We start from the raw sequence: 10,033 nt of genomic DNA, 5'->3' as shown, positions 1-10,033 counted from the left end.
AAATGAATCAGAGATGTTTTAATGAAAACCGTGCCCTTTTGAATCAGCGAAAATGAATTAGAGATGTCTTGGAAAGCACTGGAAGCAACTGCCAAGCATCATGGATTCTACTGTTCTTGAATGCATTGTTACTATCTTGTAGCCAGATCTCAACACATCTCAGAAACTAAGCAAAGCTGTCTCTGGTCAATACGATAATGAGAGACCTCCAAGAAAAACTAGGTTGCTGCTGCAAGTGGTGTTGGTGGACAAATAGATAGCACTGTTTCCCCTGGGCCAGCTTTTTAAATCAACTGCTTCTCTGTGATGACAATTTCTGAAAGAGTAGGATTGTTAACCCCAGTGTTATAGCAAAAATGATCATTTGAGTTTGAACAACCTGTTGAAATTATTTTCACTTTTCTGACTTAATTGTGTATGAGGGGTGTTTTTCTTTCATATGACTTTTTAGGAGGAATTAACCTCTAACAATCTACAAAAGTAAAGTGGCTTGGTGGAATATTTTCTGTAGCTGGTAAGCTGCATTTGACACAGTAATAGTTCATTGCTTGCCAACCATATTACTTTCTGCTTCCTTGAATTGTCTATTTTCAATGAAAAGGACAAATATGTCAATGTTTTTACATCTATTTACATTGACATTCGTTGGTTTTAGAACACAATTTAAAAACATGGATATTAGGTGGTATGCTAGCAGAGTGGTTAGCATTGCTCCCTCACAGTGCTGGGGCCCTGAGATTAGTTCCTGGAGATCTGTCGCATGGAGTTTGTATGTTCTTCCCATGTTCGTGTGGGTGTTCTCCAGGTTCTCTGGTTTCCTTCCACAGTTCAACGGCATACTTAATGCATTGGTAATGTTCCTGTGCTGTTATTTTAAATTAATCATTGGTGAGGCATTCTATTTTGTATGCATTTTTCTTCTTTCTACTACCTGTTAAATGGTTGTGATAAATCAGGATTCATTTTAGAATAACTTGCAAAAATGGGGTACTTGTAATAAGGATTTATATAAGTGTGACAATCACTGGCACACACCACCTTAACTCCATTTTAGTTTTTCCATATATTAAATAGTCTCTTTCATTTGCTTTCCAGAATCCTAGTACTTTCAGTTTTTCCCCGCTCTGGGAAGACTGCACAATTATCTTTCTCCTTGGTTGCTCTTCAGGTCACTACTGTACATCTCCTCACTGAATCCAATTGCAGTCATCATTAGTCAACAGACTCTAGAATACTCAATAAGTTCACTTCACGTCATCATTCCTAATTAAATACAAGATTACCAACTTTCCTGGGTCTTCCCTTTTAGTCAGTGATGCATCTTTGAAGACATTTGTATCCCCAAGAACAGTAACCAGTTTCTTCTTAGTCACTCCACACACTAAGAGGCACAGGTAGTACTCAGGACTTAACTTGGGCTCCTCTGTTGGGAGCATGCTGCTTCCTTGACAAGTAATTCCCTGAGGGAGTGGAGCATAACACTTCATATCATCTCTGTTTCTCAGCTGTGAACTTCATCCCCATTAAGGCTGGTATATGAACTTTCCTTCAGCTTGCCTACCCAGTACCTCTGACACCCTTCAGTGCAGCATAACCTATATTTTCTGAAGTATTCCTAGCGTTCTTAGTGTCACAATACAATACAATACAATACAATACAATACAATACAATACAATACAATACAATACAATACAATACAATACAATACAATACAATACAATACAATACAATACAAATAAGCCAGCTCCTCTGGTGCCCTCATTCTCCCTATTACCAGGCTGGAGCCTTAACACAGACTAAAACCCTTACCCACCTGTTTTATAAGCCTCTTAATTATCCCAGAGGAGTGACTAATTCCATGCAGAGCCTATCCTGATGACTCCTTTCTCTCACATGGAATTTCACTCCCTCTGATTGCTAATTACTCAATCAGACCAGCTGTACCTCATTCTATAGGATTTTCTAATTAACTGGCAGCTTTCTCACAAAGTCACCTCTCACCAGCTCACAAGGATATTTTCATATTTATACATCTGCTCAGACAAATGCTTATGTTTTTTTTTTCCAATACTGCATTATGTGTACATAGGTCAACTCCATCTTAAAGAATTGCATCTCCTTCCTAAAAGAAGTTACTGACATTTGCAAAGTTCTTGCAATTTGTCTTAAAGATTGACCTTAATAATTAATAATAATAACTGCTTACACTTATATAGCGCTTTTCTAGACACTCCACTCAAAGCGCTTTACAGGTAATGGGGACTCCCTTCCACCACCACTGTTACGACCCCAAGTGTCTAGGGGTAAAGGGGTGTAACATTTAGGATAATTCTTTTGGAAGCAGGGGGATTCTGGTGAGGGACTAGGAAGCGTGATAACAAGGGTAAGGAATTAGAGTGGTGCCAAAGGAAAGAAAATAACAAACAAAATGGAGCTGGCTAGGACAGTGAGGGAAAGCTAATCTGACTACAAAAGAAAACCCGAAACACACGGTCTTCGGCGTCTTCAACACCCTAGCTAACCTGCACTGACTACCCAAAACCATACAAGACAAATGGCACTCACCCGTACTAAACTAGTGTACTAATACAAAGTCAACTAAGTGTGTAAAGTGTACCCAACAACCTAAACTAACCTTATATACAAAAGGTCACACAAAAACACAAGCGAACCAGGAAGACAAATAAGGGAAAACAAGAGTAATAAACAGGAGCAGGGTACAAAAGAACACAAAAGTTGAACGTGTAACACTGGGGCAAGGTAATGGCAAAACAAGGATGAACACACAAACAAACGAAAGTACAAAGAAACTAACGTAACCAACAAAACAACAAAGCCGAAGCTTTACGAAAATACACACACACAAAGCAAAACAAACCAACAAACGAAGCCGAAGCAATAACAAGAAGCGAAGCGAAGCGAAAACCAAAACCAAACGGGACCGAAGTCAAACAAAAGGCCTCTCCTTGCTGAAAACCTCCATGTTATATGCTGAATAAGATGTGTTCTGATTGGCTGAGGCTAATTAATGATGACATCATACTGAAACAGTGGAGTGATGGTGGGCCAATGGGGAAGGGAGAACAATCAAGGGCCAGCAGTGTGGAACATAGAAAAAACACACACAGAACACACACTGGGACGTAACACCCCCACCCATAAAAACAAACATCTAATGTTTGGACAATGAAGAAACAAAACCAATCAAACAATAGGCTATACTCTACCCCCAGCCAGGTCATTTCCAAGAATAAGAGTTACCCCTTTAATGGGTAGCGAAGGACGTACCCCAACTCTAACAAATCCAGTAACTAAACCACATTGTAGATGTACACAGTGTAAAGGCACTTTCATAAAACCCATTTCGATGCCTTGAACTAATACACTCGAACCACAGAAAGATTTATCAGACAAAGGCAGTGCATCCACAACAATAAATGACTGGGCTGCTCCAGTATCTCTTAATATTTAAATTGTTTTCTGGTCTTCTGGTTTACCTGTTAGCGAAATGAATCCTTCCATAATAAATGGTTCATAACTAGGGTCAGGGAGACCGTTTTCACTAGACAAAGGAATAGCAGAACGGGAAACAGTCTTAACAAACCCAGCACTCTTAGGATGTTGCTGTTGCTGATGCTTACGTTTTAGGGCCAAACAATCTGCAATTATATGACCTCTCTTGTGACAATAAAAACATTCACGCTCCTCTTTAGGACGTGAGGAACTAGTTTTTACTGGGGGAGACTGAGACTGGGAACTTGGAGTAGACAAAGTCTTCTCCACACGTGCAGACGTGAAAACGTTCTTGGGCGTGAGCACGAACTCATCTGGCAAAATAGCGGCTTGCGCTAAAATAGTTACTTTTTGCTCATTCAAATACACAACAATGCATTCAGGCAAACAGTTCTTAAATTCTTCTCCAAGCATTAACTCACGCAATGAGTTAAAGTCACTCACTTTACTGGCTACAACCCATTTATCAAAGAGAGTGCCCTTCTCTCTAGCAAATTCAACAAATGTCTGGTCTGACACTCTACGATGATTTCGAAAGCGTTGTCTATAAGGCTCAGGAACTAATTCATAAGCCTGTAAGATAGCAGCTTTCACAGTATTGTAATTCAAACTTTCTTCTAAAGAAAGTGTAGAACAAACTTCCTGAGCTTTGCCCACTAATCTACACTGCAAAAGCAGTGACCAAACCTCCTTAGGCCAATGGAGTGATGTGGCAATTGGCTCGAATGCACCAAAGTACGAATCAACTTCCGTTTCCCTAAACAGAGGAACTAAAGCAATGTGCTTACTTACATCAAAGGTGGTAGAGAGTGGATCTTGCAAAGGAGACACACTAGAGGCCTCGGAGTGGGTCAGCTGCATAGCAGGGGCATTCTTTCGTGCTTCTTGCTCAAGCTGTCGGAGCTTAACCTCTTTCTCCGCCTCAATCTCCATCTTACGAATTGCAAGGCGCAAGTCAAATTCTGCCTGGCGTACTTGGGCTTTTTCCTGCGCCTCCATGTGCAAGCGGGCCAAACGAACTTTCAGGCGAGTATCCCTTTTTGACACGGTGGAGACCGGAGAGAACGGTTCAAAGGGAGGCAAAGTGGCCTTGACCTCAGCCTCCGCTAAGTCTTCAGCCACCCCCTGCACCTCGTCCTGTTCTTCCACCACCATACCAGGTTTAGCACCAGCCCCAGGAGAACGGGCGTCCTTGCTCGCTGATGCAATGACCTCTAACTCCACCAACCTATCCATCACAGCTCTCTTGACGTCCCTTTTAAGAGCTTGTGTCGAAACCTGAATCTGGAAGTGATCAGCAATTTGGCGCAATTCATCCTTCCTACACTTGTCCAGCTGCTCAAAGGAAGGTTCCTCCACAAACTTTCGCAAATCAAAAGTAGCCATAACTACAGTACCTTGCCAAAACACAATCCACAAATCAAAATCCTGTACCAACACCAAAATTCTGCAACACAAAAAAAAATCCTTAGGACGGGAATTTGATCTCCCGGACGAGCCCCCAATAATGTTACGACCCCAAGTGTCTAGGGGAAAAGGGGTGTAACATTTAGGATAATTCTTTTGAAAGCAGGTGGGTTTTGGTGAGGGACTAGGAAGCGTGATAAGGGTAAGGAACTAGAGTGGTGCCAAAGAAAAGAAAATAACAAACAAAATGGAGCTGGCTAGGACAGTGAGGGAAAGCTAATCTGACTACAAAAGAAAACCCGAAACACACGGTCTTTGGCGTCTTCAACACCCTAGCTAACCTGCACCGACTACCCAAAACCATACAAGACAAATGGCACTCACCCGTACTAAACTAGTGTACTTATACAAAATCAACTAAGTGTGTAAGTGTACCCAACAACCTCCCCCACCCATCATCCACCTGGATGATGCGACAGCAGCCATAGTGCGCCAGAACGCGCACCACACATCAGCTATCAGTGGGGAGGAGAGTAGAGTAATGAAGCCAATTCATAGTGGAGGATTATTAGGAGGCCATGATTGGTAAGGGCCAATGGGAAATTTGGCCAGGACGCCGGGGTTACACCCCTATTCTTTTCGAGAAACGCCCTGGGATTTTTAATGACCACAGAGAGTCAGGACCTCGGTTTTACGTCTCATCCGAAGGACGGCGCCTGCTTACAGTATAGTGTCCCCGTCACTATACTGGGGCATTAGGACCCACATGGACAGCAGGGTGAGCACCCCCTGCTGGCCCCACTAACACCTCTTCCAGCAGCAACCTTAGTTTTTCCCAGGAGGTCTCCCATCCAGGTACTGACCAGGCTCACACCTACCTTCATTTCTTGAAGTACTGAGCAAAGTTTACCATGTTCATTCAGGAATTACAAGCTTTTGTCCATGCTCCCTATATTTATAGCAATCGTGGCCCCTCACCTGTTTACCAATAATTGGTGAGAAAAGGTAAATGAGGTAACATGCTAGTTAACTGTGAGAGCATCTAACAAAGACAATTTTAGACTTCTTTTAGTGTTCTAACACCATTTTATACATATTTCTGACTTTTAACTAATCTGGGCTTCAGACTGAAATCTGCTTGCTTTGGGTGTTCATTTTATTGAAAATGAACAATTAACATTTTCAATGTAGTTCATTTAAGATTATAAGTACACATATCATGTAATTAAATATTAAGTGTTTATAGACATGTTTATATACTTAAGTTCAAAGTACAGATATTTATGAAAAATCTGGTTTCATTCAAATTTCATCATCCATCTACTCATAGAAATTGACACACCTAAAAAAAATGCATCCACCAAATGGCCTACAGCATTACTATTCTAATAAATGCTGGTTGATGGGACTGTTTTTACTGTTGTTGAAAGTTTTGTAATAATTACCTGATTAGAACCCTGGTTTAGCCAATCAGGACGCAGAGATTTTTTTATCCTTTTTTATAATATACAAATGGACATCCAACCTGCTCATTGTATTCCACATCAAATAAGATAATGAAGTGTCTAAATGCATAAGAAGATTTACAAACCAGAGAAAGCCATCTGGCCTAGCTTGCTAGATAAGAGAGATACAGTATCTGTTTGATCATACCCATAATGAGCTTCTTCAATAGAACCAAATATATTTCCTGACTAAGAAATAGAGGTTAATGGAGGCATTACCTGAAAGTTATTTGTGTAGGTTTGTGGAACTTGCTTCAACCTATTGGGCGAATATACGTATATATCACCGCGAAAATACGGCTATACGTATGTATACGTCTCCGCGACGTGTAATCAACATTGAATTGCAACCGTAAAATCGACTAAATTAATAAACGCATATATAACATCGAAAACACATCTAACACAGTGCCTGAGGCTTTTTACTGTATATATTGTGTGTGCCGCAACTAGGAGTATACGGCAATCTACATAGTGTACGAAGTAAATTATTTTTGCAGTAATTAATTTATTTACTATATTTATTACTATATTTATTATACACGTGTAAATAAATTAATAAGTGGAAAAATAATTTACTTCGTACACTATGCAGATTGCCGTATACTCCTAGTTGCAGCACATGCCGGGCCTGTCCCCATCCTATTCCATAATGTCATTATATATAATACCATACAACAGTGACCGATCCTTACTAACTGCATGCGTTAAAATTGCACATCAGCACATAGTAGGGGGCACATAGCCGCGATGTATTATCAATGTTAAATTTCAACCATAATATTGACAACATAAATAAACGCATATGTTGAGAAAATATCTAACCAAGCATATTTTCTGGTTATATACCACAATGCATTGCTAGTATTCGTTGGTCACCATTTTGGCCACGTTTTTCAATCGTAGAAGAAATCCGCAAATATCTCAGCAATCCTCTTTTGACAAGTAAGTATAAATAATAATAATAATACTATCTGAATACATACAGATCTTACTTAATATTATTTTGATTATAATAAGCAAAAAATGGCACATAAAAATAGTGTGAAGGGGAAGATGACACAAAATCATTTTTTATCCTTATTCTATGTTGTACTTTCAAACTTTGGGTACTCTTTGATTAGGACTTTATTGCTCAACTGCTATGATGCAAGCCAAATTTTATACGTTTATTTCAGCTTTGAGCTTAGTAAACCTTAATGGTTCATTTTTTAAATTATACTAAAGAAGATAGTAATCATCATTTATTTGGGTAGTAATATAATATAATTTTCTTCTAACTGCGGTGCTGAAGTCCCACCCTACATCGACGGAAAAAGAAATAAAGGAGCACGCAATGCGTTACTTGAAGAATGCATATGCAAGGCAGGGGGCCAGGAGATCTGGACACTGAAAATAATAGGTTTCTGGTTCTAACTGTTAGGACAATTAGACAGGGATTGCAAATGGTGGACAAAAATAGTCTTAAATTCCATTGTAATATTTTTTTTCTTGGAAATATAGAAGTTGTACATTTTAAAATTTATATTTGAATCAAAATGTGGTTTTGAGTAAGATAGTGTGTTAATGTAATTAGTTTGTGTTTGTCATTACTATACTGTATATTGCCATGTTACCAGAATTTGTAGCTGAAGTTTAAGACTAGTTGTGTTTTTTTATGATTATTGCCCATATGTTGATTGTTGATTGATTGTATACAATGTATAATTTGAAATACATATTTTTCAGGTGTGAATGTGTATTTTCAGAATACATTTCTAAACCAAATCATTGGCTTAATTTACTAGTTTCTACTCCGTTAAAACCTATCTTTGATGTATAATAGACCTCTAAAGTTATCCGTATAATAGACCTCTAAAGTTATCCGTATAATAGTCCTCTAAAGTTATCCGGAACTCCAACCATTTATGTATAATGAACATATAATCATAGACGTATAATTGACGTATAACAATAGACGTATATTAGAATTTCATTCTAGACAAATTGCAGACCACATTTATACGTCTAAGGTATGCATTTAATAGACGTATATTATACGTCTTTTGCCCACTAGGAATATACTCTACCAATTCTTATTTGTGAGTATATTGGTATATTTGCAATTATACTTCAGAGTTCCTCATGGTTTTTTGGAATACCAGGCCCTGCTTTTTTCTATTTGTATGACTCATATTTTAATTTTGTGTTCTTTTTTTACAGGTTTCTTTTAAGTCAATTATACTTCCTTCAGTCAGTGGCAGTTTTGTTTCAATGAAAACCTAAAATAGTTAGTACCTAAAATCATCTTGTCTTTGCCAGTTGCCAGAAACACAGCAGCAGATTGCTGGCATTTATATCTATTTTGTTCTCATGTTGTTAAATGTTCACCTGCTCCTAATTACCACTTTTGCCTACTGTAAGAAAGCAACACAAAGCATGTGTTTTCCACAGTAAAAAAGCAATTCTGCTGTTAGTGCAATAGAAAGCGTCAAGACCATGACAGTAATGCAGCATACATCTCACTTTATGCTTATGTAGGCTATATGCAGTGATGTATTTCTCGCACTAAGAACCTGAAAGTATGTGAGTTAATGAAAGTTAACTTTGAATAGTGTCACCAACCTTACTTAGTGATTTGATAAAGACCATCCATGTTCTAAATGTAATTTGCTCTTCAAGCAGCTTGAATAAAAATAAGATTTGGGATATTTAAAGCTTACAATAAATTAATTCTGTAGTTTGCAGTATTCTTCTGATTTCACAATTCATTAGCTTTGATTACTGCAGTGGCTTAACACCTGTTCAACATTAATTCATGCATGAAGAAGAAGATAATTCTGGAATTCTTCCACTAGGGGTTATGGTACTGTAGATTGTACTATGGAAAAAATGGCTAGTATACTAACATAATATTTATTACTTCAAGTAGGTAGCTGCATCAGCATGTGTAGGCTGCAAAGAAACAAGTAAAGGTTTACTCCATTTTTATTTATTGATTATATTATTATTTATTTAAGGTTTATTCAACTTGTTCTTCACACCTGAAGAAGGCTCCACACCTGAAACATTGTGTCTCTTTTCTTTTCCTTTCAGCATGGAATAAAGTCTTATCTTTTCATTTATTACTTCAGCTAACAATCACACCTTAGTTAAATGTTGTTGTTCAAAACCATCATGTAACATCATGTTTCAGATATAAAGTCTATTTGTATAGAAAAAATAAGATTTTTTTTAAAAAATCACATTTGCCAACTTATTCAAAGTCTGGATAGTTTGTTAACCATTTTGTCATCAATTTTTTTTACATCGTTTGCTTTATCATATTCTATGCCCTTTTCACAATTTTGAAAATCTTTGATTTCTGGTCTGTGATTAACATTTAAAACGTTCAAGAGTAAAACGAACAAGTTACTTTTAGCACTTTAAAATCTCTTGGAAATGAATTCTTGGCATATTATTTTTGTAAAGAGGGAGTTTACTTCCTTTTTGGGGTGAGTACAAAGATGTTGTGTCATTTCAGTAAAAAAAATAGTAGAGGACTTAAGAAAATTCTTAAAATAATACATAATTGCAAAAGCTGTGGCTTCAGTACAAACTTGTACTATTTATGTATGTTTATAATAGA

Source organism: Lepisosteus platostomus, chromosome 1 (assembly GCF_059453375.1).
Source record: "Lepisosteus platostomus isolate fLepPlt1 chromosome 1, fLepPlt1.hap1, whole genome shotgun sequence".
In the NCBI taxonomy this organism is placed as follows: domain Eukaryota; kingdom Metazoa; phylum Chordata; class Actinopteri; order Semionotiformes; family Lepisosteidae; genus Lepisosteus; species Lepisosteus platostomus.
Note: the sequence above shows the minus strand (reverse complement) of the source record.